We start from the raw sequence: 11,691 nt of genomic DNA, 5'->3' as shown, positions 1-11,691 counted from the left end.
AGGGAGGAAAAAAAAAAAAGGGTTGAAACTGAATGATGTTCTTCCATGCTTAAAGAGGCTGCTAAGCTGATGGAGGCAGTGTAGTGTGGAAGGCATGGAAAAGGTGGCACTGGCAATAAGCAGTGAGGATAACTGAGCAGATCTGGGCCCCCAGGTGGTATGAACTGATCTCACTGGGGCTGTCTGGATTTGCATCACCTTGAAGAACTTAGCAGTGTGTTTACATGAACCTTTAAGGTCCCTTCTCTCCCCTTCTCACTTTTTAGAAGTGTGTTTTGGCAGTGATTAAGTGGTGATAGCGCATTCACGTGTGTCTTCTCATCTGTTGTATTTTTTAAACGGATGTTACTCTCAGACATTGGAGTACATATTTAACAGTACAAAATGATGGTACCAACAACAGCACAAAGGCTTCTGTGGAGTCCCACCTCATCTCTCTGCCAGCTCTGTTCTCAGGTTTATATTATGGCTGTAGATGGGTTTTGCTTGGCCAAATGCTTAGGACTGCAACATGACACTGTGTCCTCAGAGACATTTCTTGTCATTTCTGAAGACTGCGAGAATGCTGCACTGTGTCTGTGGAAGAGACAGGATGTCTCTGGATATCCATGTACTGCTCACCGACCTCTGATCTCTGCTATGCACAGATGGAGGGAATAAATGGAAAACTCCACAGCCCCCTCCTTCCATTCAGTGAGTGCCAGGTGGGCAGGGACACACAGACACTATGCACTCTGCTTTGCATGGGGCTGCCAAGAGCAGCAGAGCCAGGACCAGGGCCTGTACTGTACTCGGCTGTGACCACATACAGTGGGGTAAACAACCTGAAAAGCCGGGTGCTGCTTCCCAAGGTGCCAGGAGAGCAGATGCTGTGTTTGGAGGATTCACCACAGCACCATTTCTCCGTGGTACCATTGGGCAGGAGAGCCACTCCTCCCAGGCTCAGGGACACTGCCTTCCTAAGCCAAGTGCCACCGGCTTCTAAAACTGATGTCAGGAAACTCTCCATACACAGGTGCTGCTTCACTTCCACCTGCCTGTGCTGCAGCCTCTGCAGAGTTCAGAGCTCATTAGTGCTGCAGCCAGGTTATCATCCCAGCCAGGTGGAAGAGATCATCAACCTTTTTTTAATCTGCTTTAGAAGTGGGTGTAGTTGATCCAAGAACAAAAAGCATTCACTGACTGCTAAATCCAATTGGCCGTGGGTGACTGATTACTTTAAGCTTTCTTAATTGATTGACTGTGGGATTTCTGTGAAGGAGTTATTCTGGCACCAAGTCTTGAATTGAAACAATTTGCAAGTTGAGTATTAAACCTGTGGTTGAGTTCAATGGTGCTGTGCATTCGAGCAAATGAGAGCTGTGCCGGATTAGAATGGGTGTCTTTTTCTCTCGCTTAGTAACAATGATGAGAGGAATAAGATTATGGATCCCTAGAGAAGACTTAGAGGAATCTTCCTCAGTGCAAGGCTCCTGTGCTATCTCCTGGTAGCATATGGCAATGGCTTTTTGGAAGGAGGCTCCTTCCACCTGCCTTCCCCATAAAGCACAGACCTCTGCCTGGTTCAGCCTCATTCCTCTGATAACAATAACAAACACCTCAGTAAACTTTTTGTGGAAGTAACCCCTTATTTATTTAAAGGAACCTAAGGTTAAGCCCCACCAACTGCCCCTGAGGTTCAAGCTGAACTCAGAGTGCTGGGGCTGCGCTGACCGCAGTGTGGGACATGGGGTGTCTGGGTGGCTGAGAAAGAAGGGATGGGAATGGGTGCACTGGGAGTGCTGCAGGGTCACGTGTGGTGCCCACCATTTCTGGTGGGATGGATGATAAATAAGAAAAAGCCACTTGTGTTAGCATGCCTTGGAGACATGAGCAGCTGCATGCTCTACTGCTAATATATGAAGCACTCTACAGAGATAAAAAGTTCAGGGCTTGAATTCAGAAGTATGGAGGACACCTTTTTGATAAAGTATTGCATTTTCGTGAATTGATGCATTTTCCTGTATGTGTATCTCCCGGTTGCCTTGTTTTGTCCAAAACAACATGGGTTTGAGACTTTACTCACAGGAGAACAGCTGGGCAGTGCTACAGGGATATTTAATGCTTTGCCGTGTAGAAAATTATACACTGTTTCCTAATACTATCAGTTAAGTTTCTCAGAAGAAAATTCCCTAGATTGTTCTTCAGAGAAAATTCAAAAACTTCCATGAGTTCTCTGGGAGAATTCATCCCCTAAAGTAAGAGCTGCTTTGTGTTGGTGTGGAGCTGGGTTTCTCATTCAGTATAGAAGCTTTGCCTACTGCGTTAGAGGCTGATGGTTATTCTTTTAGTTGTAACTTCTATCATTGTTTTTAAATAGTTTCTCAGTTGTTGCACCTTCACATCATCTACCCCTAAGGTATCTTTATGTGAATCATCTTGCAATCATGTAGCCTCTCTATAAAATACCTGTGTATTTTGGTTCATGGATGAAATCACTGCTTGTAACAATTACAACTGTTACAAGATCTGGTTGATAAGTTGATTTATCAGAGTCTGCTTTTTATTTGTTCATAGGGCTAGTTTGATTAAGGAGAAAAGATGAACACTCCACTGACACTGCGTCATTCTTCTACCCTGACTTCAGCTACATTATTTTTGCTTGCATCCAGGGTAAATGCAACTAGTTACCCTCAGTGCTGCCTTTGCAGGTGAATTGGCCGCTAATGGCCAGTGTGTACCCAGGCTTTGCCAGCTGCAGGAATTACCCCAGGTGTAACCCATCTGCTGCACATCTCATTGAAGTGCCAGCCACAGCTGCAGCCTCTCTGGCCGGGAGGAGAGGGATATGTTGTTTTTACAGGTTGTAGTTTGCATGTTATAAAATGATACTGTCTGCATTCCCTCCTCCTAAAATTGTTGTCAAACACCGAGCCAATTGAGACAAGTTTTTGTTGTTTGCAGTGGTGGAGAAAAAGCTCAACGGAATGTTTTTGTTTTCCAGAGTACATACAGTCAATTTTGGGCCCCATGTTTAGATACGTAGGGCGTTGATCAAAGGAACTGGATAGAGAAATATATACAGCAAGGGCCTTGGCTCAGCTGCCAGCAGAATCACTGGTGTGCTCTGCAGGTTTTACTGAAATTCTCTTCTCCCAAGAAATCTGTGGCATCAGCTGTTAGCAGCTCAGTGCTCCTGACTTCCCAGTGTCCCAAGTCACTGGCCGATTTCGTGGCACTGAGCCTTGTTTTCCTGCTGGCATACAATCCTTGTGTCCATCCATCTCTTTCGTTGTTGATTCTAATTTTTATTTGCTGTTGAATAGGTATGTCAAGGCTAAGCTTTTTCTGCTCGTATTAAAAAGGGATTTCCGCAGACTTATGAGCTTACCTTTTTGAATCAGAATGACAAGTTAGTTTATCTCATAATCTTTAAAATCTCATTATTAGCAGGAACAACATATGGAATCTTAAATTGAACAACTGGAGGTCCTATTTGTGAACAAATTGTGCCCATAGTGATGTCTGAGTCTGTGCAGAAAAGCATGCCCCCTCCATATGTAATGCTGTGAATGAGCATTTATCCCTGTGGATGAGGAGAACTGCAGTTGTGTGTTTACCTGGGGTAGTGCTGGGCTGGGGTGAGCTGAGCTACATTGCTTCATCTGTTCTATTTGGTGCCTTTTTCTTTTCTCGTTGGTCTCTGTTGCATTCTGGGGCTTTAGTTCAACTGAAATGCAGCTGAAGAAGCCAAGTTTCAGCTGTGTTCATTTGTGGCTGGCATATGATATATACACTGTTGCTCTGTTTGTTTATGTATCATTTCATAAAGCAAACCGGATTGTTTTAATGGATTTGCTGAAGAGTGCAGCCAAGCATTCAGCTCTTGAACTGTCCTCTTTGATGCATCGCTATTTGAAACCCAGTGTGTGACTGGGCAACTGAGTTGCATGGGATTTTTTTTATGTTGCCTCAATCAATCAACCCTTCCCAGCAAGAAACCATCACTTATAGAAAAAGCAACAAAAAAAACCCTGTTCATATTCCAAGGGCCAGATTTCTGTAAGTGCAAAGCAACCTTAAAGATGGTCTAAGAAGTCAGCCGGGGTTTGCCTGGTATTGAATAGCACAAATCTGGCACGGTTTGTCTTCCAGCACTTGGGCTCAGCCCCAGCTTGGCAAGCAGGTACGGAGCTGCACTGCGCCCTGCTCTGCGTCCTGTGCTGTGGCAGCTCTGCCTGGAAGCAAAGGGAGGTGGCTGGGCAGAGCGGGGCGCAGCGGGGAAACGGGAGCTGAGGAAGAGGAGGTGAAAAGGAGGAGAGGAGCTACGGGTAATATAAGGATGTCGAAAAGTTGAAACTTTTTCAAAGAGAACTTGCATGATTTTATAGTTGTCGTAATGAAAAGTGAAGTCACATTAACAATATTCAGTCTGCTCTAATGAATTAAAAGCACACACAACTATATTTACTACTGTAGGGGAGCTGTTCTGTCATGGCCTGATCTTCTGAGAGAGCACCTGGTGAGGAGGTGGCTAGCATGGCTAGCGCAGGTGCAGCAATTCACCTGTGCTCCCATGTGACGAAGTGGGCCCAGGGTCCAGCACTCCCTGGGCTCATTTAAGGGCTGGCCTCTGAAGGGAGAACATCTCCTGGACAAAGGCTGCTTCTAGAGGAGCGTTTTGTGGCCAGAGACCCTCATCACTAGTTGGGTGAGTCAACTTTTTCCTATATATGATTTATTTTCCTAATGGCGCACTGCCTGCTATCACAAAGAACTTACCAGAAGCAGTCTTGCTGCTTCCGAGGACCGACAACTAATTACTGAAGCAAAAAATAAGCTAAGAATTTGCAGTCTGTTGTGTGTTAAAGAGTTCAGAACACGGACAACGGCCCTGAGAAGTCCCTGCATGTGACCTGAGCAGATGTTCATAATGCATTGCATACGTCCCTCCATGCACATCTGATTTGGGGCTGGCAGTCTGTGTGCTATTTCATTGGATTTGTATATTTAAAAGGACCCAGCTCTTTCCTGACTAAAGATGAAGAGATTACTTTTTATCTTTGTTTTAATTGGACATGAATAGAGCAGTTTTCTGACAAAGCCAGCAATCCAAACGTTTTTCTTTCTATTACTTCTCAGAGAACAAATATTTTTAAAGCTTCAGAGGGCTCTGCAAGCCAAGGGTCAGAACTGGGAAACTAGAAAAGGTGGGAGATAGAGAGGAAAATTGTGGTAAAGAAGAATGGCAGAGCACTGACTCGGAAACACAATAATGGATATTATTACTTTCTGGGTAGGATGAAGGGGCTGTGCCCTTGGCTGGTGTTAATTGGCCTAACTTCACTAAACCTGGTAGAGGATTGATCCGCAGCAGCTGTAATCCTTGAGTTAAATCCCAGCCCCACTGGGAGTTTTATCATTGCCTTCAAAGAGGAGAGATTTCAACCTGCCTGTTTTGTTATCCAATTGCCAAGCGAAGCTCCTGGCAGTAAGGAGCTCAGCTCACACCATTCCCCTGCAGGAGGCATGGTTCAGACTGCTTTATCAACCAGAGATGTGGGGCTAGCTTTCTGGAAAATGGACGAAAACCTTTTGAATAAGATTGTCTCATTTTTGGTAATCCATGGTTTTCCAAAGATATTGTCCCAAAGTGTAAAACTGCCAACTTTTCTAATCCAAGCCAGGTGAAAACTACAGGTTTTCACTTCATTCCTAATAAGAGCTTTGAGACAATGAAAAGTTTTGTTCCATGTAGTCATGGCAGACTACTGAGTTACTGCTAAGCAAACACAGGAGCATGTGCATCAATCTCATTTTTACCACGTGGCACATGTGAAAAGCAAGTATTAATCCTTGCTTATCGCAGAGTAGGTTCACAGAAGATAAAGGCTGTAAGTTGTGAAATGGGCTGGCTGATTCTGCTGGTAGCAATGAGGACAAGTACAGCCCCAAGCTGGAATAGACCTCCACCTGATGGAGTCAATCACATGGTGATTTCAGAACTGAGATCTCAGCGTTACCACAGGGCAAGCCATGCAAATGCTAAAGAACAGGAAAATAGTGTAGGAAAGCTCCTATTTTTTCTTCCTTTACATTTTTTTTTTTTTTAAGTTCAGAACTGTGGAACCATCAGAAAGCTGTGTTTGTTTCAGTGGTTTCAAACATTGTCTCCTCTTTTATTTAACTATATGGAGGTGTAAATTATGTATACAGAATATTGACACACTCCTAATGATCTTATTTATTTTGTGGTGAATTTAAGATACTGAATTCAACTTCCCTTAGCAGTAAACTGGGCTCTCTTCCTCAGGTTATGAATGAAACAGTGTAAGAAACATCAAAATTCCACTGTCAACACTGTGTGTACACACAAAGCCAAGACAAACTCCCTTCAGAGCACAGCAAACATCTGAGCACCAGGTTTGGGAAGTAGAAAAGGAAGGGCAGCGAACAAAGTTCAAAGATGAGGACATTCACAGTGAGGACCAATTTGATTGCTTTGAGATTTTGTCCTGAGAACTCTTATTTTTTTGTTGTTTAAGAGAGGTTATCTGGGAAGAAAATAGCTCTTTTTTTTATCATTTTAAGTGCTGTATCAGGATACTTTCCTTTAAGGGATGGCCTGTTCATAAGTTGAATAGTAGTTTTTGGGAGGACTTTGCTTTTTTCTTCTCAACAGCAATCCAGAAGAGTAACTGCTGTGTCAGAGTTGTGGTGCTTTAAAGACTTCCATAAGGCAATGTGTTTGGTTTTTTTTTTTTTTGCTTTCTTCATATTTTCTCTCTACTCTGCTGATGAATCTTTTCCCTGAAATTCTTTCTTTTTGCAACTGTGGTCTGCTCAGCTTCACCTTTAGTTTCTGTTTTATTCCCTTTTTTCTCCTGTAGTGGCTCTGTAAGTAAATTTTTATTCCTTTCTTGGCCAGGTTGCTGCCAATCACAGGCAGGGGTGATCTGAGAGCTGTAGTATTTCATTCTGGTTGTTTTCTGTAATCGTACACCAAATACAGCCTGTCCTTTTATTTTATGATAAACATTCAGTAGTTCACAGCCATCATTATCTAAAAGCTCACTATAGACTTCACGATATTGGCAGTGTTCCTGCAGCAGTGCTGCTCACAGAGCAGAGGGAGGGCAGGGCTGGTGTCTCCATTTTCCAGCCATGCCAGGTGGGCAGGATATGGGGTAGCCTCTGGCAGGAAAGTGGGGCAAATAGTTACTGTGGGGAAAGCTTGGCTGGGTTTGTATTTTGGGGGTCCGCTTTTCTTTGGTCAGCTTGAAATGAGAGGCTGTTTTCTCTGTCAAGCCGCATCTCTTCTTAAACCTCTCAGATGAGTAATTGGTTGTGAGGTTTGTTTGGTGGCTGTTGTTTTGTTTTATGTTTGGCTATTTAAAAAGAAGAAAAGCTTTTAGAGATACCAAAGTGACTTGTTCAGACTCACCGTTTTTAGTTTCACTTACGTTGTAAAGTCACAGCAAACCTTAGGTTGTGGGTAGGGGGGCTGAGCACATCCAATTTCAATTAGGTGTTGCTAGTGAAGGGCATTGTGGGGAGGTAGGCTGTGTATCAGAAGTGTCTGCATCACACGAACAGGAGGGCTGAGGAGAGAGCCGTTCCTTGTGACACAGCATCAGTTCTCTCTCTTTTCTGTCATTCTGCTGAATTGCCCCTCTTCTTGGGGCTAGCTGCAGTCTGGTAGCTGCTTAGGGTCTTACTGTAATTTAATATATGTTAACATCACAAGTCCTGACAGCAAATGTAGACAATTGTAGACATTACGAACAGCTACAAGCCACAATTCAACTACAGATGCAAAGAGTGGAAGCCATCCAATTTTGAATTGCCGAAGACTTTCAGAAGGGTGAGCAAAGAGTTGAGAGGCTGTAACAGGAGAATAGCTGGGCACACTGATGCTTCCCGCGGTTCTCCTATTAGCTGGATCTTGAGAAATAGGTCACCAAATGCTCTGAAGGCTGCAGCAGCTATCAGTGCTGGTAAATAGCTGAAGCCCGCTTAATTTGGGCCAGTTTAAGGGAGCTGGAGAGTTCCATCGCATCATGCCATGGCTTTGCACTGCACAGGCACTCCATAAATCCACAGGGCTCTCTCCTTCTTATCTGGATTGCAACATAGTTATTAAACAAATTGTAAGTCCGTTTCATATCCTTTTTAATACTTTGATAACTGCACTATATAAAGCTTAATAAAAGCTGAATGCTCCAAAATTGCTCTTAGAACTGAAAATATGACTACATCAAAAGACTTTACAAGGGCAGGATTTTAATGGCTGAATAATACGCTGAAACGGAGCAGTAATTTCTTCTTGAATGCTGGGATGAATTATTTATGCTTTGACAACATTATATGTCTCTAAAGCAGCTTTTAGTTATTTGCCTATTTGAGGACACAGCTGATCCTGCTGCCCGCTCTTGTAATTACATTAACCTCTTGACACTACATGACAAGCTTTTCCTGTGAACTGCGATCAATAGCCCATAACTGCTACCTATTTAATAGGGCTATGGTTACACTTCAGTTCAGATATAATTAGCTCTTTTCCCCCTTCCTCTCTTAACTTAGCATGGAAAAAGCCCCATGTTGTTTAAATTAAAAAAAAAAAATACATCATAATAAATGCACACAACAAAATAAAGGCTGTTAGGGAAAAGAATAAAAGCATTCAGATCACTGAATGGGCGAGCAGTGTGTTCCCTCAGCCCCTGTTCAGAAATGTACAGCCCTTCCATTAGTCCACATCTGCATTTAAATGGAGCTGGAAGTCATAGCGTATGAGGACTTGTAGGAATCAATTACAGAAGTGTTGGTACGGGTGGGCAAGGCTGTGACCTGATGCAGTTGAAGCTCACACTCCTAACAAGATAAACTAGGTTCATTTCCTCTCTGTTTTCACCCAGCTTTACTGTAAGCATAGCACTTTGTTGCGTGCCACTTGAGCTGCTTTGTTTCAGGGATGTATAAATACATAGAGTGCTGGAAATGAAGAAGTATGACAAATTGCATTAACGCTTTTAAATGAGCACTGCTTTCTTGCAGCTGATCTTTTGCTGTTTGGCCTGTGCTGTAGATTACCTGAACATGCTGATGAATATCGTGTGAAATATAAAGGTTGATCTTAGATGTGCTGCAACAGAAATTGCCTGTCCAGTAGCACATGAAACAGTTTTCTAATGCTTAATCTGTAGATGTATAGCTACAATTATGCTCAAAGAGCTGTACCTGAGTTGTAATTGATATGTTTACGTTGGTACCGCAATTTAGGGTGTTACATTGAACATGGAGATTTTGGAATTGAAGAGGGTTTGTTGGTTTTTTGATTTTGCTTTTTGCTTGGGGGGTTAAGTATTACATGCTACGGCTCATTTTAAAAGGAGAGGAGAAGATCTTGTAATTAAGTTTAATGTTCTCTAAATGGGCTGTTTGCAATAGTCGGATGATGAGTAAAAAGAAGAAGAAAAAGGAAATCAAGTCAGTGATGCTCTTTCTATCTCCTTCTGGGGTTCTCCAACCAGGTCTGCACCAAGTACAGCTAACGCCTCGACAGCATTACAAAAGAATATGAACAATGGAAGAACCCAAATGGCTCTTCTCATTAGAAATGTTCCTTTATAAATCCATGACTTCAGGTTGATTGCCTGCATGATTTCTAGGGAACTTGGATTTCTGAGCGTATAGGGGATAGACACTTAAATTGACTCTTAAGTCATGCTTTCCCTTCACAGAAGTTACTGGAAAGTATTCTTTTTCTTGGCTTCAGTGGCAGAAAAGTCTTCTGTGAGTGTATCTGTTGTGATGCTTCTTTGAATTACAGAATTACAGATTCTACTTTCAACTTCTAAGTGATAATTTTCTAAAGAAAATATATTCACTTTTACTAAAAATAATAGGTTTTGTTTATATGTGTTTGTACATTTGTGTAGGTTGCTCTGAAAGTAATGCCTCCTAATTATTTCCATGGAAACTACATTCTATGTGAAGAGCACAATAACACGGTTCGATAATGCAAATTCTCAGCTACAAAACACTGTTTTTCAACACAGTCACCATCACTAGCTATGCATTTTCACCAGGGATGAACAGCAGCCAGCATGTTACATTCATAAAATTCTGCACCAGTGGAAATGACTGCATTGCTGCCACCACTGCTGAAACACTCCATACACCACCTCACTGTGTCCTCATCTGCTGCTGGCTCTCCAGAAACATTCAGCGAGAGTTGATGAATGTCAATGGGTGATATTTTTCTGCATGGAGGAATTTGGTGACGCACCTTTGCTTTGTACGCACTGCCATGTCAGACACCATTTTGTCAGACTGCCCCTCTGCTGCCATCTGTCACGTGGCAACAGAATGCAATGGAATACTGGTGTGAGGGTTCAGCCTCTACTGCCATATCACTAACATCAGCCTCCAATGTCATGGGCCAATATAATAAAAAAGGAGGCATTACTTTCGGAGCAGTTCTTGTATGTGGTGCTATGGGCTGTAGATGTTGCAGAGGTTATAGAAGGACTCATGGACCTCTCTCATTCAACCAAGAATTCAACTGCTCTGTGACACTGCTTTTCCAGAGGTAGGGCGAGGCTTGAAGATAAATGTGTATTTCCTGGAAGACCTACCTTTGTTAAGTAAATATTTAATTTCCCAATTCAAGGCTATAACAGAGCGGCAGCTTTACACTGCCCAGGAATATTCAGAATGGAATGATAGGTATGCAAGCATATTTCTGCTATGAGCACTTCCTTATCAGTATGGACAGTTAGTATCTGCATACAGGTTGTATTTTTTTTTTCTTCCAGGATTGCTGGATTAACAGAATTTCTAATACCATTCTAAATTAGAGTAATAATGCTATTTGAGATGGTAACTAGACACTCCTGGGGATAAGCACCGAAATAATCAACCATTAGGGATGGGTTCCAAGCACTGAAATGCCTTCCTTTCTCTCAAGAGACAGAAGACAAGAAAGAAGAGCTGAATTAGCAGTTAATAATATAATAATGAGTTAGAAGTTTGAAGTTTATAATGATTCATAATTATTGTAAGAAACCAGTTTGTCAATTCATGAGTACAAGACAAACTTGTTTTCCTGCATGCTGACTATTGGACTTGCTGTAGCTGTGAGGTGTTGCCCTGTCTTTCAGCAGGGCTTAATTTTTTGAGGTGTTTTCTTCCTTCCTGCAGTAAACAGTAAGTTTGGGCTTCCTGTTGTTCTTCCTCCCTGAAAAAGAGGCCAGTCAGACGTACTTGGTGACAGCACATATTTGCTGATCCCTGTAGCTGACAAGGTTTGTTAAAGCAAGTTCTTATAAAACTTCAGGCCTAAGAAAAACAAAGAATAATCTGCCTCTCTGCAGAAAGGAGACACCTTTTTATGACTTCTAGGAGTGTCAGAGGTTGTCTAAAATGAACCTCTTGTAGCCTTTACAGTCTTGAGAAGAGCTAACAAGAGGGTAGGAAAAGAGATGAAAGTCCTGAGGGAAAGGCAGGGAAAGGTGCAGGAAGAGGGCTGGTTCTCAGAGCAGCACCTGGGCACGGGGCAGGAGAGCACACCATAGCTGCAAAATGGAGCAGCCTGCCGGAGAGGCTGACATTAGGGAATGCACTGAGCGAAAGAAGTCATTTAGCAGCTTACTTGCATCTACAGTTAGCAACCCTTTGCTCTCCAGGTAAAAACAATAGGTTTTTTTT

The sequence above is a fragment of the Meleagris gallopavo genome, chromosome 11 (genome assembly GCF_000146605.3).
Source record: "Meleagris gallopavo isolate NT-WF06-2002-E0010 breed Aviagen turkey brand Nicholas breeding stock chromosome 11, Turkey_5.1, whole genome shotgun sequence".
NCBI classification, from domain to species: domain Eukaryota; kingdom Metazoa; phylum Chordata; class Aves; order Galliformes; family Phasianidae; genus Meleagris; species Meleagris gallopavo.
The sequence above is the reverse complement of the archived record's forward strand: the minus strand, read 5'-3'. Positions refer to the sequence as shown.